Raw genomic sequence first — 27,862 nt, forward strand, 5'->3', positions numbered from 1 at the left:
CATTTCTCTTCAAATACTCTTCAAAACCAAACGATATGAGCCATGCTGCCCATGTTAATTATATAGGTTTATAGTATTACCACATGTCCACAATTGTCTTATTTGTCTCTATATGTATTTCTTTTAAATAAATTAAGGAGAAGCATCTGAGACAAAGCTTACACTTAAATGGAATGCAACTTACATCTCAATTAAAGTCTTCTAAGCTATAAAAGAGTAACATCTGAGCAATAAAATCCTTGTCTCTCTTTCTGGCAGTGCACACTTCCTGTAGCAGTGGCTAGGGGGTGCACTGTGGACAGAGGAAGCAGCACTAATATATTCCTCACTGGCTGCTGGGAGCTGGTCACATGGGGAGCCAGTGCGAGTTTAAAAGTGCTTTGGTTTCCCTTCAGCCAGTGCAGTGTGAGCCTTTGCTTGAGTCACACATACACACAAGACGCCTTTGCCTACAGCACAGCAACTTTCTGTATCGGAGCTTCTCTGACATACACACGTGTATAGACACTCTTACATCTGTGTGCATCTATTGAGGACAAGACAGAGATATTAAGCAGGAAAGGAAGATAAAGCAAGAGAAGGAAGCCAACACGTTTTAAGTGAGTACCCTTTTTTAAACTGTCACTCATATTTTAATGGGCTAATTTCATTTTGCTGGATTCCTTTGCATGCATTGCAATTTGATTTGTGCTTTGAGAGACAAAGAGGGCATCACAAGATTGACAGATTTGTTTGAGATTTTTGGGGGGGGATCTAATTTGGGAGCTTTTGGAGACTGTTGGGATCAACAAATTATTGGCAAATATCACCTAATGGATTATGTCCTGGTTTAAGCTGGTGTCACAGTGTTGAAGTAGCCAGAAGTGTCCCTCACTCTCCGCTGCATGTAATGCACGTGCTAGTGGATGCGAGTGTGTTAGACAGCACACACTATGCAAGAAATGTGATTTGTACAGCCTCACTCAAACAAAGTGGCCAGCTTGCAGGAGAGGGAAATGGGGGTGAGGATCAGAGTAAACAGGAATGGAAGAGTGAAAGTGGTGGGGCTTTTTCAAAGCCCTGACACTAGGCAGACAATTAGCCATGAATTCTCTTATCTGTGCCTTTTCTGTAGCCACTGCCCTAAAGGCATGGGTCAGGAGACAAGATGACCCAGTGTCAACACTCCTGCATGGAAGCCATTATCAAGAGCTGATTGATTAGTTTGAGCGGAAATCTCCTCATCTCCTCCTCCTCTTGTTTGGGTTGATGCTTTTTGTTCTTTTGGCTGGGGTCGTATCTGCCTGGATTCCTTGTCTTTGCTTTCTTCATCTGTCTGATTAGACTTTCTTTGGGTGAATCTCACAAAAACATGTCCGGGTTACATTTCACCCTAAAATCAACAGAATAAATGTTTTGCATAAATAACGTGACGCGTATTTTAGGATCATTTAAGATTTTATTTTTATTTATTTTTTACATTGTGATGTTATTTTCGTAACACTTTCACATTGATGCATCTGGACATTGCACTTTTGAAGATTCAATAGAAATTCTCATTACTTTAATATAAGGCTGCAACTAACAATTATTTTGATAATCGATTAATCTAACAATTATTAGAACAACTATTTGACTTCTGTGATTATTGGAATGATTAATCATTAGCTCTTAACCAATTATTCAGCTTGTGCCCCAACTTAAAAGGTTGTATTAAACGTGCTCACTAACAATAAAGAGGTCAAAATACCTCTAAATGACATTCACTGAATTAAAGGGAAAAACACAACTTTTTATTAAGTTTAATTCAGTAAAGAAATTAACTGCAAATAATCCTATTGTTAAAGTGTTTTTGTCTCGTTTTCCATTTAAAAAGTCTAAATATCCTTAAAGCAAGATACATTTACTTGAGAAGCAACATCTAATATATTTAGACTTAAATATAAGTGTATTTTGTATATAAGTGTATTTTATCACTTGATTATACTTCTGCGAGTGCAGTAAAGACAAAATATACTTATATTCAAGGTCTATTCTCTAAAAGCAAGTCTAAATATCTTACATGCTGCTTCTCAGGTGAATGCATAATTTTTAGATATTTTAAAACATTTGTATTTTTAATATTATATTCAACATTCTCAGATAAAAAAAAATAAATAAAAAAAAATGTTCTTCTGCAGTATAGCTGCTTAAGAAAATGTACATTGTTTTAAGGGAGTTTTAGATATTTATATTGGAAAACAAGCCAAAACAAAAACAAATCAAAAACGTATTTTGTTACAGTGTATAATGGGGTGAAGACTACCTCTCTCACCTTTTTGTTCACTTCAATCCATCTTTAACTTACAAAAAAACCAAAAAACCCCCAAAGAAAAACACATCAATAAAGCTGCGCATTTCCAATTTTCTTCATGATAAGAAATGCACAGTGACACATTATGATTCAATAAGTCGCGAGCATCACATTATAATCTAGCTGCATTAAGCGTGCACGCTTGAGGGATGAGCGTCCCCACGACAAAGTGTGCATTAGCCAGTTGCAGTTTCAGTCTCTTCCCCTTAGATCGGGACATTTGCGCAACTCATAGAAGAGGCACTGACCGCACAGAGAAATGCCTGTTTAGGAGTTTGTAGTTATGTACATGATCTGCTTCCGTATTATTTGAACTTTAATAAAGCTATAACATATTAAATACAACTGCATTTAAGATGTAATGCCGGGGTGTTTATTTGGTATTTTTGTATAATTCCCTCATACTTTGCGATCTACATCACCTGAAGCTGTTTGGAAAGTTTAGAGTGCATCTGGACTGTGAGCTGTTTTCTTCCTCTCCTCAGTCAGGCACGAACTGCAGTGGTGCTCTCACACGTCATTAGAGTTTAATGTGATCTCATGTTATGTTAAATGAGATCAAACGACTATTCGATCTACAATTTTTTATTGTAATCTAATCGTTTCAGCCCTACTGTAATACTTTTTTACCGTTTTACAGTAGTACTTACTAATTGCAATATCATTCTATTTTTAATCAGAATTAACTTGATTGTTACTATTTAATTATTAAATAATAGTTTGGTTTTTATTTATATTGTTTTTTATTTATTTTTTTACATATATTAATAAAATGGTAACACTTTACATTGACAGGGAACCTGTTACAAATGCATTGTAAATCCAGTGATTTATATGTGGACATGCATAAAAAGAGTGTCTTTCATGCAATACCTGCGAAATAATGAGCCATTTTACCATGCATGTCATAAATGCTTAATAACACTTATTCAACAAGTACCTAATGTAAATAGACATGTATGAAGGAGTTGTCAACATTAGAAAACTATGTACATAAAGTTCAGTATGGTTTAATGGTCAACAGGCTTTATTATATGATAGATGGTGAAAATGAGCATGAAGACCTGGAAAGTGTTTTTGCAGAGGAATTTGGGTAACTAGGACTAGGTAAACTTTTGACATCATTGTGACAAGGAAAGTGACTTTTGTTGTTCAGCAAGCGAATCAAGACATTACATTGTATAAACAAAGCGGACTGTTGCTATCGCTCCTTATAAACTCACTATAATAGTCTGTTTTTGCAGCATTGTGACATAAATCATGAATTAGGGCATTTTACGTTTTTGATTAATATAGGTATGAATAAGTTGTCTATTAAGCTTTTATAACATGTAAGTTAAAATACTTAAGTACTGTATTTGGTAAGTGCTGCATGCTTTTTATCCATGTTGTTATAACTGCATATCACTGATTTATTATGCATTTATAAATGTGAAAATTCATTAATGAACCTCTTTATAAACCAATTAACAAAATTAACATTATTGTAAGGTGTTCTCATTAAAAAATGATTTTGTATCAGCACATATTAATGGCAGTACTACAATTACTACCTTGATGTTTTTGTGTTATGGTAATAAGAAGTTGGTTTGGTATTTTGGAATTATTAATTGGCCTAAAAATTGTGTTGCAATACCATGGAAGAAAAAAAAAAAAAATCAGAAAATAGACTTTATTCAAAATGTGATGTCTTATTTCTTTATTTTAATCATGGGGTGAAATGTGACCCACACATGTTCTTGCAACCGGTTTTATAAGATTCAACCTTTGTTGTGCTGGACCTTTTGACTTATTGGGGTGTGACATCTGTTTATTGGTGGGATAAAACTCTTCATCTGTAAAAGAGGGACATGCTGCGGTGGTAACACCCTCTCTCTTTGGTTTTAAAGACTCTGCCCTGCTCACATTAGCCCACATGGGGGTCAGCTTAACTCTGGCAGGGCTGACACAGCCTTAATGATGCCCTGTTTCATGCCTTATTGAGAGCGGTGACTGAATGGCTGCCGGACACTGACTTTTCTTTTCTCTGTGTTGCATTTCAGTTTGTAAACCCCTCACTAAAGGGACTTTTGCTGTGAAATGAGTAGCTTGTATCTTGGCACCTGGTTTTGGTTTGACTTTGTCCACAAATGGGGAAAAAAGCAATGCACGCTGGTCCGGGAGCTCTTTTGGACGTAAATAAAACATTGCAGGCTCAAAGAAAGAGGTAACGTGTGGTGCACGAGCTCCGTTAGGCTTAATTAAATTAACACTCTCCTACTGGCCCATAAAAGTGTTGTAGAACAGCATATAGGGAATGGTCTGCCTGCAGAACTTCTTTTGGTCTGGAACTGCGGTAGGGATTCTTCTCGTGGGTTGTGAGCAAGACCCCATGCTCACGTTCCTCGCTCTAATCTCTCCGTCCTGCCTCAGAGCTGTGTTTATGATTCAAACACAAGAAACGTAAAATAACACCAGCATAATATTTATCTTAACATACTTACCCCTTGGATAAACATCCTTAAACAGCGCAGTGTGATCACAGACAAGGGAGCTGGCGATGCTCTCCACCCTAACATACACAAATTCTACAATTTAGAAGCTGGTGCTTGAGGAATCCGCTAACATAATGGATCCCACTGAATGCTACTGGTCTCATATTCAGAGCCAAGACTGCACTTAGTTGAAATAGTCCAAAATCTTTATGAACTATGTGGTAACACTTTCCAGGAAGAATCTACACACACCGACCGCTTTATTACTTACACCTGTACACCTACTTATTAATATGATTATCTAATCAGCCAATCATGTGGCAGCAGTGCAATGCATTAAATCATTCAGATACGGGTCAGGAGCTTCGGTTAAAGTTCACATTGACCATCAGAATGGGGGAAAATGTGATCTCAGTGATTTCAAAAGTGGCATGATTGTTGGTGCCACACAGGCTGGTTTGAGTATTTCTGTAACTGCTGATCTCCTGGGATTTTCACAAACAGCAGTGTCTAGAATTTACTCCGAATGGTGCCAAAAACAACTAAACTTCCAGTGAGCAGCAGTTCTGCGAATGGAACTGCCTTGTTGATGAGAGAGGTAAACGGAGAATGGCCAGACTGGTTCGAGCTGACAGAAAGGCTACGGTAACTCAGATAACCACTCTGTACAATTGTGGTGAGAAGAATAGCATCTCAGAATGCTATTCTGAGATGCGGGTTGGTGCTGTTTTGGCGGCACAAGGGGGACCTACACAATATTAGGCAGGTGGTGGTTTTAATGTTGTGGCTGATCGGTGTATATATGTATGTATGTATGTATGTATATATATATATATATATATATATATATATATATATATATATATATAAAATATATTGTCTTATTGTGTATTTCTATATATATTTATATTTTCTATTCGCTTTTTATTTTTATTCTATTTTTTTATTATCTCTGTCTTGTTGTTTTGTTTGTGCTATGGAAGCTTCTGTCACCAAGACAAATTCCTTGAATGTGTAAGTATACTTGGCAATAAAGCTCATTCTGATTCTGATGTGTCTTCCTGAAGGGGGCACCTCCTGGCCTGAATCCTGAAAGCTGAATTCTTTGATGATCAGAATTCAAATCTTAAGATGTTTTTGTCATACTGCAGACATTTGTACATTTAAATACTTGTATCTTTTTACTTCAAGGACTGGTACATGAGATACAAATCCGCCCCTGCAAATTATTACATAAATGCCCTATTCAGTAACCACAAACTACTATTATTGTTCCATCTGGCCCAGCGCTGAGAAAAGTAACATGTAAGGCGTGACAACGTCCCTTGTACACTTCAGCAGCATAGTAAGGAAACTTTCACTGATGAAGTTTAATAGGCACTGAATTGGCAAAATTTAAAGTCCATAATATATAGTTATATGCTCTTTCCTATTTCTGTTTTTTTTTTTTTTTTTTTTTTTTCTGTCATGTGACCATGGTGACGTGCTGCCTGTTTCCAGATTGCACGCACAGAGACTGCAGTGAAATTCTTGGACTTTCCTTCTGGAATCGGATTAAATTTAATGAAATTTTTATAGCAGGTCTACTGGTGAAACTGAATTATACAGTTATTTTTATTGGCAATAATGAGAAGAATCTGCTTATAAAGCTTAATAGGATGGAACATGCTAAAGTTGTGTTTGAGCAATTAAAGGATCTCTTTTAATAAACTGTGGATTTATGTCTTTTTTTTTTTTTTTTTTTTTTTTAAAAAAAGCTTTAGTGTCTATTTTGAGCCTTTGTGATTGAGATGCTGTGGAGATGGTTATTTCAGGGCCAAGTTTTCAGAGGGATCATTAATAAATGTTCTAACTGACTGACCAATGTATTAAGCTGCAGCTACACAATCCATTGTTTTGGTGTTGCCAATGCACCAAATGTTACTTAGCAAACTGGACATACTGAAAACAACAACAAAAAAGTTGTTGTAAAACTTTAACTCTTGTATACGTTTGTGGAACTTACACTTGTATAAGTTGTGCAGAACCATGACAAACTTGTCCTTGATTCTGCTGTTGTTCTTGATGAGGATAAAAACCTCCATTTGTTTTTCTTTGAAGAATTGTTCACAAAAAACTTGATCGTCTTTTGAATTTTTGAATTCTGGCAAACTCTTTGTTTTGGCTTTCTTCTTCTCCATCTCTTCTGTGATAGAAGGATGTCGCACCAGCATAAAGGTGCATTGCGCCACCTAGTGTACTGGAATTAATTTATTTTTGTTAAGTGTCACCTATTGTTCTTGAGTAAATTTGCTTTTATATAGCCTGAGAGAGGTAAAAAAAAATGTCTGGGTCATAGTGAGAACCAAGTTTGAATGGAGTCTGTACATGAAGCAGTTCAGGCTGAATACATTTTAGAGGTGTAAAGCTAAACAGAGTATTTAACCCTTGTGCAACCTTCGGGACATTTTTGTCTTTCATTTTTGTTTTTTCGATCATTTTGGCTGTTAATGCCAATGGCATAAATTTTGCCAAATGTGTGTATTTTTGGGGGTAATTTTGATATTTCAACCTCAGTTCCTATAATACATCAATAATACACTATGTACACCAAATAGTTACACTCAGGACCTTAAGGACAAAAATGTCCCCATTGAAACCCATTAAATCTGCAAAATTTGATCCCAGTGCCATTAAAGCATAACATCATGAATTCTATGATATTATGCTTTCATTCCGGAGCTCTGGCTTCAAAATTGACATTTTTAATATTTTCCACCAGATGGAGCCATTTTTGTCATGTTTAGCCTATGGAGCAAATACATGCATTTTTCCTATTTTCTGTTTGCTGTATTATAGAGCACTGCAGGCCAATTGAATAAATGATGCAGCTAAAATTGTGTGGGCTTGTTGGTATGGATGACATAGTGTGTTTTGTATGCGTGTATTGAGACATTGTGTGTGTATATGTGTAAAAAACAACAGTGGCATTATATAAACAAAGTGGCATTTAAAGGGTTAAAATCCTGAAAATGAATGAATATTTGGTAGTTATGATCAGGACAGATGTTGGTTAAAAAAATTAAGTCATTGAAAGTGGAAATAATATTAACATATAATATTATTATGGCAGTTTTTTGACGCTGACATTTTTGTCCTTTAAGGACCTCTGAGTACCTTTTTTATTGACTCATAAGGGTTAAGCAATTTCAATACAGTGCTACCTTGCAAGCACTATAATTATTTTAATTGTAAATGTGGCTTTGTATCTTGCTGCTCACTCTTAGATCTAGTGTTCTTGCTTGGATATGGAAATGATATATGCTGTAGATGCATTTATCTACTGTAAATATCGCATGAATACTTTTATGTTGAAACTCATTTTCAAGCCTGTAGGTGTGCTGAGTAAGTGTGAGGATTGCACATCCATTCATGCTTTTGTTCATTAACACCTTTGGGTCTCCAAGTAAACTGATGATTTATCTCAAAGGCAGCATGGTTTTATATTTAAAGGCACTGACTCCACCCTCACCCCAATGCTCTTCCCCCCCAACACGACTTCTCCAGATTTGCCTCCACTTGAAACTAATTAACCCTTGAGCTGCATGAAATCCATTATTCTGCCTTTTAACCCCGACCACAAAGCATCTTCTATTACCTAAACCAGGCCACGTTACTACCTGAATCATAACTAACCAGTTTAGCTGAAGCATGTGACTTAGCCTTGGTCCTCCCTTTAATGGCACCTTTCCTGTTTGTTGACAATAAGGAGATTGGCATAGAGTATTATGACATAAATTCCAGATACTTGATCCATAACTCACTCTAATGGGGAGGTGAACATTTAACTCATCATTATGTAGACATCTTGAGTCCTGCCTTCTATGGACTATAGTGGATATATCCTAAGTAGGTGGCAGTGTGAAGATATTTACAGGCTGAATGCCAAAAGGGTGGTCAAATATCTTTGAAAGGTCAGCAAGTTGATGTCTCTGCCAATGCTTGGGAGCTGTAACTTGGACCCACTTAGGACAGGTTGTTTAAAGATGATGAGTTAACATTTACTGACCAAGATGAACACTGTTGTACCTGGTAGAAGTTTTAAACCAGGAAACTACAATAGGTCACAAGGGTAGTCGGTTCCTCAAGGACAGAATTCAGGACAACCAGAACATAGTAACCTACAGTAAATAACAGAAAAGGTAATCTCACAGAAACCTGTCAAGAATGAGCTTGAATACCTCAGAAAGCTTATTTAAAGTTGTCTCTGGGCATTAAGATGGACTAGAAGAAATCAATTCAACAAGGAGAAATATTTCACTTTCATCGTGTCATTTATTTCACTTTGAATTAGGCAAATTTTTATTTTCAATTATGCACATTTGCCCCAATTATGATTACCTTAATGCAAAAAAATAAAAAGTACAAAAAATAAAAATAAAAATTCTCAAGAATTTGATGTAAAAAATGTTATTTTATTAGAATTTGTATGACTTCAGTGTACAGCTGAAAAAAAAACAAAAAACAAACATTCAATTGCAGCATTGCTGCCTTAGAAAAAATGACTATAGTACAGTAATGACAATCTAAAGTGAATCACCATTGATAATAATGGGAATTCCAATAACAATGTGTAGTTATCTCTGCAGATAAAGCTGGGGAAGGAGAAAGTATTTTAACAATGAACAAATTACTCACATTTCATTGTGACATTATTTTCAAGACAATTACGCACAAATCACACAATTCTGACAAAAAATAAATAAATAAAAATATCTGGACTTTAATGTGAAAACAAAAACTGATGTACAGTATTATTTAAACAGTATTTTAATGCCTTTAATTTATAATAAATAAATAAATAAATCAAATACAGCTTTTTTACCATGGTACAAAAAAGGTACTGTAGTATAGTAATGAGAATCTAAAGAGAATAATGGGAAACAGAAAAAAAAAATATATATATATATATATATATATATATATATATATATATATATATATAGTTATCACTGCATATTAAGATGGGGTAGGAGAATGTTTTTTTTTTTTAACAATAATAAAAACAATTAAATACCCACATTTTCATTGTGACATTATTTTCCAGACAATTGTGCACATTTTCCCCATTTCTGATTACCGTAATGCAAAATAAATAAATAAAAAATTAAATTTTCAGGACTTAAATGCAAAAAAATACAAAATAAAAAATAAAAAGTGAGTAAACAATCAAGATGCATTACCGTAATGCAAATCTGGGGTGAAAATGTGCACAACTGTCCCCATACAAATAATGGGCAACACTTTACAATCAGGTTCCATTCATTAACATTAGTTAATGCATTAGTTCTCACTAAAAACCAGTGAACAGTTTATATTTTTACACTATTATCTGTGTTAATGTTAGTTTATAAAAAATATTTTTTTCTTTGTTAGTTCATAGTTCATTAACTATTGTTAACTGATACAACTTTTGATTTTAAAAATGTATAAGTAAATGCTGAAATTAACATTATCCAAGATTATTAAATGCTGTCCATTGCTAATTCATGTTAACAAATGGAACCTTATTGTAAAGTGTCACCAAATAATGTCAAAATGTAATAAAATAATAAAAATAAAAAAAGGCCCTAAAATGCAAAGTGTTTAGTTACTTACATTACTTAGTTATATTTGAAATGTGACCTGGACCTGTTTTCGTCAGATTCACACAAATACCTCCAAGGAAAGACCAACCAAGCAAAACGTTGGAGCTTTTCTCTGGTTACGATACAGAGCTTTATATCTATTAACTGCTGATCCTTAAACTCTAATCAATGCAGTCTTTTATATTTTCATTAAACAAGAAAGGGAAATTAATAAATAAATCATGCCGTCAAAGTGGCTGGCCTCCGACTCTTGGAGAACCATCACAGACATAACTTTTCTACTTCAGAGTGTGCATTGCAAATCATGTTAACACTCTGAGGCAGAGTTATTTGCCCAATTTCCCTGCATCCCCATTGCTTTGTTTTTATGGTGTGTCTATATTATCAGTGTCACTGCTTTTGATAGTGCGCACACTCTGTTATTAAGGGAAGGGGGCTGGAGAATTTGGAAGAGGTGGGAAGCGTTTAGTTGACTGGGAAACATTAATTGCATTAGCATTCACCATTTGGCCTCTGACTAAGTGGACTGGGGGAAATGCCAGGGTACATTTCTCTGTTTACGCTCCTGCATGGGCTACTATGAACCCGGTTACATATTCAAGGTTGAGGGCCCCTGGACATGGCACATTTGAGATGCCTTGGTTAGAAACATCCTACACAGGCCGCCTGGTCAATCTTGTAAGTGCAACATCTTGTATAACCTCATGTATGATATTTGTCTATGAAGTAAATAGGCCTACCCTGCCATCAGGGGATACAACTAGGACTATATCATACTCCAAGGGCTGGACAGTATGACAACATATACCGTGCGGTAATAGAAATGTGACAACCAACAGAGATCCTGAAGATTCTCAGGTGCTCCGGTGCCACAGAAACCAGGGCATAACTGCGTTCACTAAACAATGGTAAGTGCGATTCGGAGGTTGCATTTTTTGCTCTAAAATGTAATTTTCATTCATCTGATAGTTAGGTTTAGGCTTGGGGTTTGGGTTAGGGGGTGGACTTAATAAAATATGCTTTCCTGTTGACTGTATTACATCATTTTCAACTAAAATACCCACTTTTGGCACCATTCTGTGGACATTTCAACCGGAAACTGGAGCTCACACATGCTAATGCGTTCAACAACACTTCAGCTTCAGCCTCTTGGTGCAGTGGTTCAAATTTCGGTAAGCACAGACTAATTTCAGCTGCTGAACTTTTGATCCTCTGTCACTGAATTCACAGTGTGACCAGTCTAGCTTGAGTTTATTGTTTGCGATTTCTGAGCAACGTTGTTACTTGGTGCATTTACACATAATTAGATTGATATCCGGTAGCAAGTGTGTATATTGGCTGTTTACAACTACAATGCTTCAAAAAGTGAATCATGCAACCAGAAATTGGTCCAAAAAAAAAAAAAAAAAAACGTTGAAAATATACATTTTTAAAGTGTTAGTTGTACTGCGTTGAGTCTTTAGCTTTTAACTTGGTTTGTGTCCATCAAATCCCGACATAAAAAAGAAAATGATTAAATGAGATGAAGAATATTTCATTTGTAGTACTTAATTTACTGAAGCATCCAAAAATAGGCATTATCACATGGTTATAATTACATTCAATATACCGTTTCTGTCATATAAAATTACTCATACCTTTTTACGATTTTGGTCATACTGCCTATCCCTACATACTACTGAACATTACACACTTTCCTCAACAACTATGCTGCAAATTGTGGTTTTGAAATGCAGTTGAAGTGGCACCATTTGTCTTAACAATGAACATCACTATTAAGTTGTCTTAATGGCAAGAAAAGACTGTTTAATATAGCATAAATCCTTCTCTTTCTCTCTGCAACTATTAATCTGCAAACCCAGGCTGCAAGATATTGTGAAACCCATTTAAAATAATCTCTTCTTATTCTTAAAGTGTCATGATAACTTGCATTGTCACATGCAGGCATGATTCGATTTAGAGTGTTTAAAGGCTTTTAATTGAAAATGGTGACTTTTATTAACAGTGCTGTGTAGCCCTGCAGGTGGATCCAATCTGGCCTGTAATCCAAGCAGGCTGGGTGTGATACGATTGTTTTCACTAAGCATACTGAATTAGCCGTGCTCCCTGCTGCCTACAGCTGTTATTGTCTCCATCTAGAAGCTGCTTCTTTCAAGAGAAATGCTTTCATCCCATTAATATGGCTTAATGTTTGCGGCTGCTTTGGAATGTGCATGTATTCCTTTTACAACCTGTTATAGGCGTCATATCATGAGGAATCAAATTTTCCTTCTTTTGAGTTTATTCATAATTATGAAAACATAATGTAGGCTAACTTGGAACTCAAAACTTCTTAGCATTAAAAATATAATTTATTGAAACTAAGCTGAAAACAAAAAGTTCAGTTTGAACCTTTGCAACTTTCTGACGTCAGACAAATGGATACATTTGAACACATGAAGGGATACATTTACTAGTGATGTCCGGTTCATGACTGAATCATTCTTCTGAACTGGTTCTTTTAATTGAACTGGCTTAACCAGTTCACCAAATCGGACTGAACTGGTTGGACCAGTTCGCATCTACAGTTAACACTGATCCACAAGTTTCTCATTCATAACCTCCATCTGGTTTGGGGATGTCTCTTGGACAATCCCCAAACTCAGAATTGAAATGAGCCAAAAACTGGGAGCAATATGATCCTAGAACTTGTAATGTTTGCTTTTGCTAACTCTTCTTTGCAATGAACCACTCGGACTAGTTCGAGAATCGAACTGGGGTGCATTTCCCATACAATGACGTAACTCACTGCTTAACCACCATAGTACGATGCATCGTTAGAGAAACTAACTAGCTAGTCACGACTGCTTCCCGAAACCCTAGTAACTATGTCGCACATCCATCTTTTGAACCACGTTGGTTCACAATGTAGAGCTGTCGTTAATGACGTTACTCAGGGGGTGGAGTAATAATTTCTGCAGAGATCGAATTGAAATCATATTATAACAGCTCATTTACATGGGCAGAAAGCCATATATTGTGAAAAAACTGCTTAAGACATGAAATAGACATTTACATTTATATACACTTTGTAAGTGGCGTACTCTTTACTACAGTATACAAGCAGTTCGGTCAGTAAGCAGCTCCGCAGCTGTTGTTTCGCTTTATTTTCACATGCCCCTCTGTTGCTGGTGTGTTTGTTTTCATCACGATCTGTTGCAGCATTGAGCTGCAATAGTGGGGTTTCCCTCTTACCTCATTTTACCACACTTGAGCACATACATATGCACACTTTTCAAAAACTAATAAGAATGCCACTTTTGTTCTTGATACAATGAAAGATATATTTGGAGTGAAAGATACAGACTGGGTCTGGCAAATAAGGCTCTGGTGAAACTTTGTGGTGCTGCATGGCAACAAACATATGATTTTCAAGTTGCTTTTCAGTGACAGAGAAGTAAAAACCCTTCACAGTCTGAATTTAAATACAAAATATAATCCAATTTGATGACCAAAAATACTCTGTCATTTTTTAACATGTGATTTGAGTTAGTGCTTTTATGATACACTGGGAATTCATCCAGTAGTTTAACATGTAGAAATGAGCACATAATATGTGATACTTGTGACTTGGTGCATCACAGTAGCATTAGAATGCCAGATCAAATGTAAGCAATTATTTTGTGAATCGTGTCATGCAATGTCATTACTTCATTATCAACTACCAGAATAATGTCATTAATAAATTGTGTGATTAAGAATCCTATGTATGGAATGAAATACAAATCTTTATTGTTTTGCAGTGGTGATGACCCACCATCACATACACTACAACAGTCAAATAACTAAAGCTGGCTATGAAAAGATTTCCTCAATACACATGATAATAGCCATGATAATGTAAGCCAAGCATGGCACAAAACACATGCTTTATTTAAATCCTCAGACAATTCTAAAGAGAGGCCTTCTCATTTTTCCCAAGCCACAACATGATCACTATTAAAAAAATAAAAATAAAAAAAAAACAGCATGAAAGCAGCCTATTTTAAAACCAAAAACCCATTAGCAGATGAATACAATAATATGATAATCAAATTAAGCTGTGCCCTATTATTGTCACAAATCATTGATGAAACATTCACATTTAGCTAGGTAATTTAGATGATTATTAGCCACCAAGGTGTTTCTATCCATTCCTCAGGTGCATCAGTAGCAGGTGTATTAATGGCTCTCCTAATAAATATAGTATCTATGTGTGTATCAAATGCTCAACAAAGGCAGCTTTACAAAGAATCCTACAGCTTGAGCACAGAAGGCGATGCATAAGTCAGGTAGTGTATATAAATGTCTACATAAGGACAAATTTCTCCCCACTTTACCTTCTATCTGATGATGACATCATAAGAAATTCCGGATTCCAAGGACCAAGATCCTTGAATTGTTGCAGGATGTGAAACCACACCTTCAGAGGGCCACATGAAGAAACTACACCTTAAGTCCAGCAGTGCAGTTCTTAGCACTGCATTATTGTGTTGTGGGAAGTTTTAAGGAGGTGGTTGGTGTCAGGTCAGCATGACTGTGAAAGCTGTAACACCTTTGCTGTTACAGCTTATAAACACCACGCTGACTTTCCCCAAAACTCCTAAAAAAATCCAGTCACAACATTGTGGTCACGGAAATGTATTCAACTCCCTTAGGAGGAAAAGGGGGTCATGCTGGTGCTGATGATGATGATCCACTGAACCCACATCAAGGCAGAATGTATTCTGCAGGAGCAGAAGTCAGAGAACATTTAATTCAGAAAATTAATTAATTTAAATTTTTTCATTTTTAAATACAGTTTGGTTACTTTATTTTCTATTATTTCATCTGACTGATATAACTTGTGTTAATAAACATTTTGTGTAATTTCCTACCTTGGTCTATGTTTTTTCCACCTGCAAACATTAATTGAATGACTACTGCAAACAAAAAGTATACATTTGTTTTCTATAACAAAGCCTATTGAGAATATTCCATATTCTATTATATTCTACTTTTGTGAACACCTCACAGTAAACACAAAACCACTTACACAGACGTTATCACAAACAGAAATCAGATATATGGCCATACATGTATATTTATTAGTGCCCGACCGATATATCCGACTCCATTGTTTACAGAGCTGACTCTGAGCTGACGGTGGCTCTGCAGACAGGGCGGAGTTCAGCTGTGTGTCTTCATGGTAAGTTGCTAACTAGTTTGTGAAATACACACTGGAAAGTTAATAAACAATGACCCCATCATTTTCCTTTTTCAATATTACTAATATAACATTAACCCTGTCCCTGACAACCATGTCAGTCATGTTTATCTTTGTTATTGTTTGCTATGTTAGCCAGCTATAATTTGTCAGTGCAGTCAGTAATGTAGCAGATTGAAAGGTAAACATCTGAGCATCTTTTTTGCAGCTCAGCAGACAACGGTGCAGTGGTGGATTGTGTCTGTTGAGTGTTGATTTCACGCAATGTTATTACCTAGATGGTGAGACACAATGCTGGAAAGTAAAAGAAACAATGTCCATCTTTTACTCTCCGTGACAACGGGCTTATAGCTAACTAGCTAATCACGTAGCTACTTTCATTGTTGTCAGCTGAGCTAATGAGTAAACATGTATTCACCAAATTGTTTTGTTCAGGATTCACAGTTTGGTACCCCCTTCAACCAAACAATTCCAGTCGTTGCATTTACAAAATGTAATATTTAAAAGTCTGGTTTTCCACCGTTGAAAGTTTCCCCTGAACTTGTATAGCAGAATACGGTATAACACCGCTGCTGCCGTTTATCTCTTGTCTCGGCAGTATTAATATAGTCAGCATTCGACTGATACTAAACAGTAATACTGATGTTTATTTAGCTATTTATTTTATTTGTATATATTCTTTATTTTAATGGTCAGCAATTGACTTATACTGAACATACAGTACTGATGTTTATTAAGCTATTTATTGTATTTTTATTTATTCTTTATTTTCTCAGTGTTCATTTCTAGAATTTGTTGACAATGTATAATAATAATGTCAAATATTCTTTGATAAAAATATTTGTTTAAGAAAGCAGCCTTCTGAGTACCTTTGTATAGTCATAATCGCAATTTGCAAAATCGGTGAAAAAACCACATAGAAAAAAAATCCCATATCGGTCGGGCTCTAATATTTATACAATTATTGTTCATTTATTTGGGCATATTAGCTATATAAAATTACACTGTGATTTGGGAAATTACAGTTGAAGTCAGAAGTTTACATAACACCTTTGCCAAATACATTTGAACTCAGTTTTTTTCGAATTCCTGACATTTAATCGTAGAAAACATTCCCTGTCTCAAGTCAGTTAGGATCACTATTTTAAGAATGTGAAATGTCATAATAATAGTAGAGAGAATGATTTATTTCAGCTTTTATTTCTTTCATCACATTCCCAGTGGGTCAGAAGTTTAAATACAATTTGTTAGTATGTGGTAGCATTGCTTTTAAATTGTTTAACTTGGGTCAAACGTTTTGGGTAGCCTTCCACAAGCTTCTCACAATAAGTTGCTGGAATTTTGGCCCATTCCTCCAGACAGAACTGGTGTATCTGAGTCACGTTTGTAGGCCTCCTTGCTCGCACATGCTTTTACAGTTCTACCCACAAACTTTCTATCAGATTGAGGTCAGGGCTTTGTGATGGCCACTCCAATATCTTGCCTTTGTTGTCCTTAAGCCATTTTGCCACAACTTTGGAGGTATGCTTGACGTAATTGTTCATTTGGAAAACCAATTTGCGACTGAGCTTTAACTTCATGGCTGATTTCTTGAGATGTTGCTTCAATATATCCACATAATTTTCCTTCATCATGATGACATTTATTTTGTGAAGTGCACCAGACCCTCCTGCAGCAAAGCACCCCATAACATGATGCTGCCACACCCATGCTTCATGGTTGGGATGGTGTTCTTCAGCTTGCAAGCTTCACCCTTTTTCCTCCAAACATGATGGTCATTATGGTCAAAAAGTTCCATTTTTGTTTAATCAGACCAGAGGAAATTTCTCCAAAAAGAAAGATCTTTGTCCCCATGTGTACTTGCAAACTGTAGGCAGGCTTTTTTATGGTGGTTTTGGAGCATTGGCTTCTTCCTTGCTGAGCAGCCTTTTAGGTTATGTTGATATAGGACTCGTTTTACTGTGGATATATATATATATATATATATATATATATATATTCTTGTCTACTTGTTTCCTCCAGCATCTTCACAAGGTCCTTTGCTGTTGTTCTGGGATTGATTTGCACTTTTTGCACCAAATTACGTTCATCTCTAGGAGACAGAATGCATCTCCTTCCTGAGCGGTATGATGGCTGCATGGTCCCATGATGTTTATACTTTCGTATTATTGTTTGTACAGATGAACGTGGTACCTTCAGGCATTTGGAAATTGCTCCCAAGGATGAACCAGACTTGTGGAGGTCCACAATATGTTTTCTGAGGTCTTGGCTGATTTTATTTTATTTTCCCATGAATGTCATGCAAAAAGGTACTGAGTTTGAAGGTAGGCCTTAAAATACATCCACAGGTACACCTCCAATTCAGTACACCTCCTATCAGAAGCTAATTAGCTAATTGTCTAAAGGCTTGACATAATTTTCTGGAATTTTCCAAGCTGCTTAAAGGCATAGTTAACTTAGTATATGTAAACTTTTGACCCACTGGAATTGTGATATAGTCAATTAAAAGTGAAACAATCTGTCTGTAAACAATTGTTGGAAAAATGACTTGTGTCATGCACAAAGTAGATGTCCTAAACAACTTGCCAAAATTCTAGTTTGCTAATATTAAATCTGTGGAGTGGTTAAAAAAAAAATGAGTTTTAATGACTTCAACCTATGTGTATGTAAACTTCTGACTTCAACTGTATGTTTTACATATATGAAAGTGTAATATTTTGAAATATGTAAATGAATTAATTTTACACTTACATAGCGCTTTTCTGACAGTACTGCAGATATGTTGCATATACTGTATGTACAGTACAGATAACTTTTTATATCATTGAAAACCATTAACATGTATATTGTGTTTTACATATATAGCCATAATTAAAATGTTGTAACAAAGATATTTGCTTGTAAATAATAAAATAACTCACCATTTCTACGTGAAACGAAGCCAATCGTGTGTTCCAAATGTCATAAATAATGCCTTCGGAGGGCACTTCGAAGGGAGATCATGCTGGAAGATCATTTCAAACTGAATTTCCACAACTTCAATCCTTTCAAAGCTCTCAGAGTGGATGGTGAAGTCTTTGAAAGCATTAGGGCATAGAGTTGATAACTTTGAATAGAACACACCCCGGCTGCAGCGAAATCAATGACGTCGACAATGCAAAATAGCAAGGAACTATGCTTCTAACCACAGGTGTAGAGCTGTAGTTCCAACTACATAACTTTGCGACGCTGTTTCCGAATGTTCGTTTGAACTACGGTTTCGGGAAATGCCAAATCGTTGAACTTTGTTGGTAACGATGAAACTTGGGACCATAGTTCGCTAACGATGCTTTTGGGAAACGCACCACTGAATGATCCGGACACAAAGGTTCTCGAGTAAACAGTACACTGATCTGAGTTCCACCTCTTTCAGACTCATCCAAAATGCTGAGAATTGATGAGAGAGCTTCTGATATCATGGATGACTTGATTGGAGCATGTCCGAAGAACCAATGAGTGAGCTGCTGATACTATAACAATGTGTTTACTGAGGATTTGAATGAGAGGGCGAAATGTATGTTTCTTTAATAACAAATATAACATGCTGGAAATGAAAAACAAATTAAAGTTTATGAAGACTAGTGTTATCTTTTTCCATGCTTTAAACACATATAATATCTCCATGTTTATGCATCACTGTCTGTATTGGTTGCTTTAAGCCGGCACCACACTAGCTGATTTTTCCAGTCATTTTCAGGTGTGAACTTCATTTACATAATCTCCGGCTAGTAGGGGAGAAACGGAGCATGCATTAGCATCTGCCAGTGGGAGATGGTTTATCCCTTGACCGTCAGGACACCCTGCTGAGTTAATGGCTTCAAAAACTGATAAAACACATCCGGCTTGCTTGAAAAAATCGTTCTGTTGCCGAGGTGGGCTCTTGTGTTCTCTTCTAGTGACCAATGCACTTCTTCTGTTTCTGAAAAACTGACATCAAGCTGATCTGAATGTTTTCATCGCATTCAGCTGCATATCATCTCAAACATTGTTTATAAGCCAAAGTGATTCTGTCAACAAGCATTTTTCCTGCGTTTTTCTCCTACAAAATTGAAAGCGGAGCCTCTACAGTCTGTTTTTATTGAACATAATCTCTTTACTCACTGAAAGCTGCATATGGACATACGTGTTCTACGGCAAACCTTGAGGGGATAAATACACAATCACACACTTTCACAAGGTAAAGTTGAATGCTTCCTAAATCACTGTATTACCATTGTTTATGCTCATGTGGTACTTCTGTTGTTATTTTGGTGAGCTCCACGTGACAGGAAATCAGAGAGAGAGAGTTGCAGTGAGTTGGTATGTTTGTCACCCCTCCACCATTTTCTGTCTGCAAAAGTGTCATACCTCCAACTGAAGCGATAAGAGTGAGTTCTCAGCAAAACGTGTGACACCGTTGTCTAAAATCTTTTTTTTTTTGGAGTCTGCTAGTGTGGCATCAGCTTTAGGTGCAAACTGTAATGCAGGAAAGTCATTAAGACCTAATCTATTCTCAACGTGCAGGATCACTGAATGAAACACTGATGACTATAAACACCCTTATTAATATAACCTCATTAAAAAAGGTAATAATTTGCAATACATGCTTATTAATGGCTTTATTTGAATGTGTTTGAGCATGTATACATGATGTTAGAATTACGTATTATGGTGACATCAATGCTCATTAAAACGTACCGTTTGTGGAAATGAATCAGAATTTCCATCACTAATATTTACACATCAACATCACCTATTCAGTATTCAGAACTTTGCCCACCCAGTCACAATGAGGTAATATGGAGGAAAGGTTAGATACTAAAATTCCTAAACACCTGAAGAACTTATGATTATATAAAATGTGGTAAAGTCTGTCAAACCTTGTGTCTTAGTGAGCTGGGTGTCCAGGTGGCCTAACTGCCCACTTAATGAGCACCAAAATGACTGTATCTCATCAAATGATGGCACATTTTAAAAGAAAACTAATTTGTTTGAATCTGTCTTTGCGGCATTTTAAAAATAATTGGACTCTGATTACAGTGAAATGTCGTGCTGAGCTTGCTGACATCATCAGCCTGACGATATTTTCAGAATGAGGACCCCCGCTGTTTACTCATTAGGGGTCTTATTTGACTGGCATGGCTTCACTCTTTAAGAGAGATTTCAACAGAAAATGCATTTTGTACATGTAAATTACTTGTAAATCTCATTCCAAATGCACAGATTTATTTAAGAAATTATATGATCAATAATTAAACAATAATTCAACAAATCAATCTTCGTTCGACCAGTGTAAAAACAACATTTGCTCACAGACAAGGTAATTTGGTGACTTAGTACTTCAAAATGTGTAAATGCTTATTTCAGTACTAAATAGAATGGCTAGTATCTGTTTGAGAATGAAAACTTTATCGTTACAAAGCTACTTGTCAAAAATTATGTGCAGGTCTTCATTGTCAAATGATGAATGATTGAAAAAATTAATATAAACTGCGAAAAGATGTTTTGTGCGATTTTTGGTGCTCACCTGGTAGAGTCGAAAAGAGGTTGCTTTGCTTCTGCTCCTCTCAAGGCTGAAGTGATGAGTCGTCGAGTGCAGGCTCAATGTTCATAGTTTCCAGGTGCATTCCCATACAGTTCTACTTTTTATGCGATTGTATCTTCCCTCTATATTGTGTATACAGGTTTGAGATTGGGCCAGTTCTCATGCAACTTACTGTAACAGTAAATTACTAATTTTTTCCTAAAGAATACAGCTCAATTGACGGTAACATACTGTAAACAGTTTCTACTGTAAGGCATGGTGGAAAATACAACAATAATACTGTAAAAACAACAAAATTGACAGCAAATTTCTGTAAACAGTATCTACAGTAAGTTGCAGTTGGAAATACAGCAATAATACTGTCAAAACAACAAGAATTATTTACAGTGTACCGTCAAAACTGTTTGTTATAAAATAAAACAGAATGCTAAAAGAGGATTTTAATAAATGTGTCCACCTTTAAAATGTCTCTTACAAAGCAGAGCTCATACCAATCAACAGTTAAAATGAAAAGCAGAACGACACGTTTTAGACTCCACTAAATATGAATATCCTGAAAATAGATCCAAGTCCATGATCCTGCAAGCAAACATTATTGCGCTCTCATCTTGTCTGGCTCTGTTTTGAGAGCGTAGTTGAATATTGTCTACCATCACCTTATAAAAAATGTTCTTGTATCAATCACTTAGTAGTGTGGTGAATTTTAGAAGCCTCTTTAAACTTCGCACAGAACAAAACAAATGATTATTTACTGTTTCATCTAATCTTAATCACCATAATGAAGTAAGTCAGATGCTTGGAAGTAGTTAGTCTAGTGAGAATGGCCTCCTCTCTATCTTTGTCTCTACACTCGTAATTATTGCTTGCTCACTCCATAGGGAAGCAGTTTCCCTAAGACCTTCATTCATTTACGACACAAACCATAGCTCTTATGTCGTAAATAGTGTCCCTCTGTATTCATGCTGATTTCCCATTTCTAAACTGAGCAGATTTTGACAAACGTTCAACACAGGTGGCAAACCAAATCTGGGGTAAATTTAAAGATATCTTGCAAAATTTGCACTTGTCCTGTTTTATCTCTCCCAAAATAATGAGACATTCTGATTATCTGGCAATGTAGTGCATGCAAAAAGATGCCGGTGAACAAATGTGCTAATGGTCGCTGACAATAAAATAAGACTGCATAAAACTGGATGTGAGCTTTGACAGTTTAGGTGTAGTGTTCTGGAAAATATAGTGTTGTCTAATTTACCTGGCAGAGGGTGAAAGCACCCATCCAAGATTTAAAATTTAAGGAAACAGTTAGAAGAGGATTTTAATGAAATGCATTAGTCTTTGTCATCAGATAAAAATGCAAGCTTGACAGTTGCTGCCTTAAAGGAATAGTTCACCCAAAAATGAAAATTCTCTCAACATTTACTCACCCTGATGCCATCCCAGATATGTAAGACTTTCTTTCATCTGCTGAACTCAAATTAAGATTTTTAGAAGAATATCTCGGCTCTTTTGGTCCATACAATGCAAGTGAATGGGTGCCAACATTTTGAAGCACCAAAAATTACATAAGTCAGCATAATAGTAATCTATAAGACTCCAGTGGTTAAATATATATCTTCAGAAGTGATATGATAGGTGTGGGTGAGAAACAGATCACTTTCACATCCTTCTTCTTATGTTTTTGGTGATTCACATTCTTCATGCATATCACCCCCTACTGGGCAGGGAGAAGAATTTGAAGCAAAGGACTTCAATATTGATCTGTTTCTCACCCACACCTATCATATCACTTCTGAAAATATGGACTAAAACACTGGAGTCATATGGATTACTTTTATGATGCCTTTATGAGCTTTTTGGAGCATCAACATTTTGGCATCCATTCACTTACATTGTATGGACCAACAGAGCTGAACTATTCTTCTAAATACCTTCATTTGAGTTCTGCAGAAGAAACAAAGTCATACATACTATCTGGGATGGCATGAGGGTGAGTATATGATGAGATAATTTTCATTTTTGGTTGAACTATTCCTTTAAAGTCCCACTGGGAAGCATGTGCGAGCTCGGAAGTCACAATGATGATCTGATGTGCCTTCAAGAGATTTTAGTCAGACAATAAATAGATTTCCAATTTCATATTCCTCTTTTTTTCTTTTTTTTTTTTTTTTTTTTTTTATGTGTATTTTGGGATGTTGCATAAAAACGCTGGATGAAAACACCAAGTTGAAAATTTACATGCTCGCTTGAGGTGGATATATGTGTATTTTTTTTTTATTCAGTATGAAGACATACACAAAAAATACGATGTAAACACATTTACCTATAGCATTTATACAGGTATATTGATGTGCATAAAAAGCCATGTGAATACACAATAAACCATCAAAATAATCACCAATGTCAATAGCGTTTAAAACTTTGCTCTCGTTAGGTCTGAATTTCCAAAGCCACAAAAATGATTGGCTATTACCTCCCAGAACTTTTTTTATGTACTTTCGTTATATTATTACATTTATTAATGTATTAATTTAATCTCGGCTTCAACTTCCATATCCATTTTACGCCAGTTTCTCCAGAAGTGACGATTTTGTTCTCTTAAACACACGGGATGTAAATGTGGCTTTATTCGCAATAATTTTTATTTATTTATTTTTTACAAAACTTTTATTTAATGCATACATTAAATTTGTAACATAGTTTTTGTTACTTCATATACATATTTTAGCATTTTGCTTTCTATCGCCTCAAAACTGGTTCAATGAGTAGTGCTTTCTGTAGTTACTATCAAATATTTTGCATTTCACCTTTAAAACCAATAACAATTTTTGTCAGTTATGATTCTTTAATTGATAGCCCTGTCTCAAATTGTCGAGGCCCAAAGAAAATCCCTTTGGAGTTTCCCTTTGGTAATTTCAACATTTTGGTGCTGTTCATGAGCACTCATCTTGTAAATACAATCATTCTGAAATGACACTTGACAATACCCAGTGTACGGCCATTCAAAGCTTGTGCACAATGAACCTTGCCAAGCAACTGGCACAAAAATATACATATACGTATAAACAAGACATCAAACTGATGTTAAGGAAACAGTTTGTTAGTAAGCTACATTTGAAAAAATCTTCAGCAACTTAATTGGCATGAGCTTGACTTTCTCCCACTCATTTCCTTGGGCTCTCAGGTAATCGAGCACATATTCAACACATACAAGTTATAATTCAAAAACTGATTGGAATAATTGAGACTAACAACTTTTTTTTGTTTGTTTTTTTTTTTTGTCTGCAGTCCCTGAGCTGATTCTAATGGTAGCGGATATGTGAAGGGATTTGTGGGTTCCAAAATCTAGTGTCTTCCTACAGTACTATGCAGCATTTTAAGGCATCATTGGCGCTACTGATGGCACAACTGTTCCAAAAGGCTGTTCTAAGGCCAGAAACATTCTTCACGAAAGTATGCATATGCAGATGCGAGCACTTGGCCAATGCATTGCCAATGTGCAGTCCGGCTGAACATACTCAAAGTCTTTCTAGCAAATTAGTCCACTGGTAGCCATCTTTGGAACGCTCCTGGGAGACTATTTCCAATCATGCCAGTGCAGCTCCTATCTACTTGAATGAGGGAACACTGAAATCTCAAAAACAGTTGGTCAAAATTACGATCAAAGAACATATTTCAAATCAGCAGTAAAATCTGACAACGCTGATATCATACATTTTGCTTCTTTACCTCAGATTACGCCAAAAAACTAAATTTTCCCGGCTTGTATAGCTAATGCACATGCACGTTCCTGAGATGATTGACAGGCGATGTCTGTATCTAAAAGGTAATTGGCTCTTTTACCTGTAAGGAGGGACTTCCTTTCTACATCAGTTGGGCACTAGAGCCTCTGGTTGGGCGTTCTAATTTCTCCCCTTAATTTTAATAGAAGTGGCCCGTTTCTGCTAAATAGTCTCTGACATACTGTATATAGCATGCCTTCTTGCATTACTATGGCGGTAACAAACCTCCAAGGGGGTTGATAGAGCAACCTTCAAAAGTGTGTTCCATTAAACTGGATATGTTTTTATTCAGATAAGTTGCTATAAATAAATTGAATTTAACTTACTTGCACAGCAATATTCTCTTCAAATTGTTGCTCCACCATGACAGTACTTGACTTGAAAAGGAAAACTCAGTGTAGACGCAGACCGTTAACACTTATGTCCACTATAGTGCCCCTTGTGGCAAAGTTTGAGTTGTGTTATGAACTGCAATCTGACACATTTTGGAACACAACTATGCATAAATTCAAGCTTTCATAGCTAGAAGTGTCTGTTTCTTCCTTACGATACCTTCTTTTGGCCAAATTCTAAGGCAGCATCGTACGTATCCTTAATGGAGAAGATAACATTATAATGTATTTAAGAAAAAAAAAAAATGCATTCAAGATGCCGGACGAGGAGAGAAATGCCACTTATTAATATCATTCATTTAATGTCGATTATTTTTTTATCTAATTATAAATGTGCTATTTTACTGTGTTTTTTTTTCTTTTTTTTTTTTCTTATTAGAGTATCACAGTGTTCAACATGCTAACATCTATTGAAATCAATTGTGAGTCGAGTGCCCCATGTGCTCTGCATAGGAAGCACTAATTATATGTCGCACAAACTTGCTAACTATGTAATTTGTTTCCAAACAATGTCACTTTGAGTTTCCACTTATGCAGGCAGCAAGGCAGCACTAAGTTTTGAAACAGAACCTTACATTCAATTTTAGCCAAGCTATCATGTTAATGCTCACTTTTCACACTAAGATTGTCAAATTTTTTGTCATCAACAAGCAATACGGCTGTCAGATGCATTATTTTAAAGTATCAAAGCTTAAGAACCAATAGTCCCCCCAAAGAAAGCCTACTCTTATAACAAAGTTTAGAGCATGTAAATGTCTTGTTTGGCCTAGTTAACACTATTTCAGCAACCTACGACACAACGGGATGCTCTTAGCATGAAAAATTAGGGAGTTAGAAGAGGTGCAGAAAGTGTACTGAGCACCGAAGCTATAGTTCTTCACCTCGGGAAACCTGGCGAGACATCAGTTAGGTTTTGAACATAGGATTGAGGGATTTTGTTAGCCTGTGACATCAGAGCCCTCCGAGATTTGTTTGATAGCCAATTCTGGTGTCATCAGTACATTGCAGGTGGTAGGCTACACGGTGCAGATCTCAAGTGGTTTTGCTTCAGGGCCCAGATTTTACATTGGAAGTCAAGTGGCAACCCAACGCAGTGCCAAGATTGATTAACACAAAAAAGTAACCAAAAATGTCTTTAAAATTAAACATTGAAATGTATTAATATTATTATTAATTGCATAGGCCCAACAATGTTAAGCTTATTTAAAGTGATGCTTACTTTAGCTCACCTTGACAATCCACCAAGCATCTGACAATTCTTCTGTGAACCCCCACTCCCTGTTTGCTCTTGTATGTTCAAGGAGGGAACTTTGAACTTCAGTCACATGTAATGCACAAACACTCCTTCACTGACAGCAAGCCAAAGCTCTTTATTTTTTCCACATCACATGTGGACTGTGGAAGGAGGGTTAGATGTTCTCTGCAGAGCAGGAGGCAGCGCTCTGACAAACTATGATAAATTAGTTGTTTACTGACATTTTATGCTGGCTGAGGATGCTGGTTAAGGGGGAGATGTGTGTTAATGAGAAGGAAGGAAGCCATGGAGATACACTGCTCACAGTACATTGATAAGAGGAAGTCAAAAGAGGACAAGCAGTAAGATGATTAGATCACACCATAAATTGGAATATGGAAGATGAAGCCCTCATGTGTGACCAAGTTATGGTTTTATTGTTTTAAAAATGGATTGCTTTAAAATCATGAATATAGCCCTTCTCTATCACATAAAAAAAAAAAAAAAAAAAAAAATCATGAGTCATTCTATGAAATCGGTGCTTTTTGTAGTTTGAAAAGGTGATTTTTATAGTTATTGTAAGATTTTAAACTTTTTATCAGATAAATAATGTGTTAATAATGTGAGATCTTAAACTCTATGGACCCACCGGCGGGTCCACAGGGGGGTGCTATATCGCAAAAAAAGTTAACAGTAAGTCCCCTTATACATAGGTCAGGCATGTGAGGTATCGTTTGAAAGCTTAGAATCTAAACTTTTCAGAGAATACCACCACTTTTGCATTTCTGTTACACAAAATAACAAAATAAGGCCTGAAAACATTTGAGTCAAAAATTAGCGCCCCCTAGAGGTAATGGGGTAGAAATATTAATATGAATATACTGTAAAAGTCTTTCAAATGGCACTTACATGGACAAATCATATATAAAATGAAAGCTCTCTGTGATGAGGAGGGGGGCGTGGCCTGGCCGTGATGACCCACGCCTGGCGCTGAGTTGACTAATCAGTGGGAGAGAGATAAGGGGGTCGGAGACACCAGTTCGAGAGAGAGAGTTGCACGAAGCTGTGTGTGTGCGTCTTTGTTTGTTTTGCAGTTTATGTTATGTTTAAGTTTATTATTAAAGTTTTATGTTGACTGTTCAGCTGGTTTCTGCCTTCTCCTTGCCCATCCTAAGAACCTCGTTACACTGGTGCTGAAACCCGGGAAGGAGGAGGGATGCACTGTCATGGAGTCCTC

General features: G+C 36.1%; 1 protein-coding gene across 1 annotated transcript in view; it reads left to right on the forward strand.

Annotated features, from left to right (window-relative positions):
* Positions 1 to 417: 417 nt before the first annotated feature.
* Positions 418 to 27,862, forward strand: part of LOC127432365 (ciliary neurotrophic factor receptor subunit alpha-like) — a 349,211-nt gene continuing 321,766 nt past the window's right edge. The window contains exon 1 of the mRNA XM_051683348.1: positions 418 to 599. The gene's annotated coding sequence lies outside the window, so the exon portion shown is untranslated. The remainder of the gene's footprint in view (positions 600 to 27,862) is intronic.

This window comes from Myxocyprinus asiaticus, chromosome 42, assembly GCF_019703515.2.
Source record: "Myxocyprinus asiaticus isolate MX2 ecotype Aquarium Trade chromosome 42, UBuf_Myxa_2, whole genome shotgun sequence".
NCBI lineage: Eukaryota > Metazoa > Chordata > Actinopteri > Cypriniformes > Catostomidae > Myxocyprinus > Myxocyprinus asiaticus.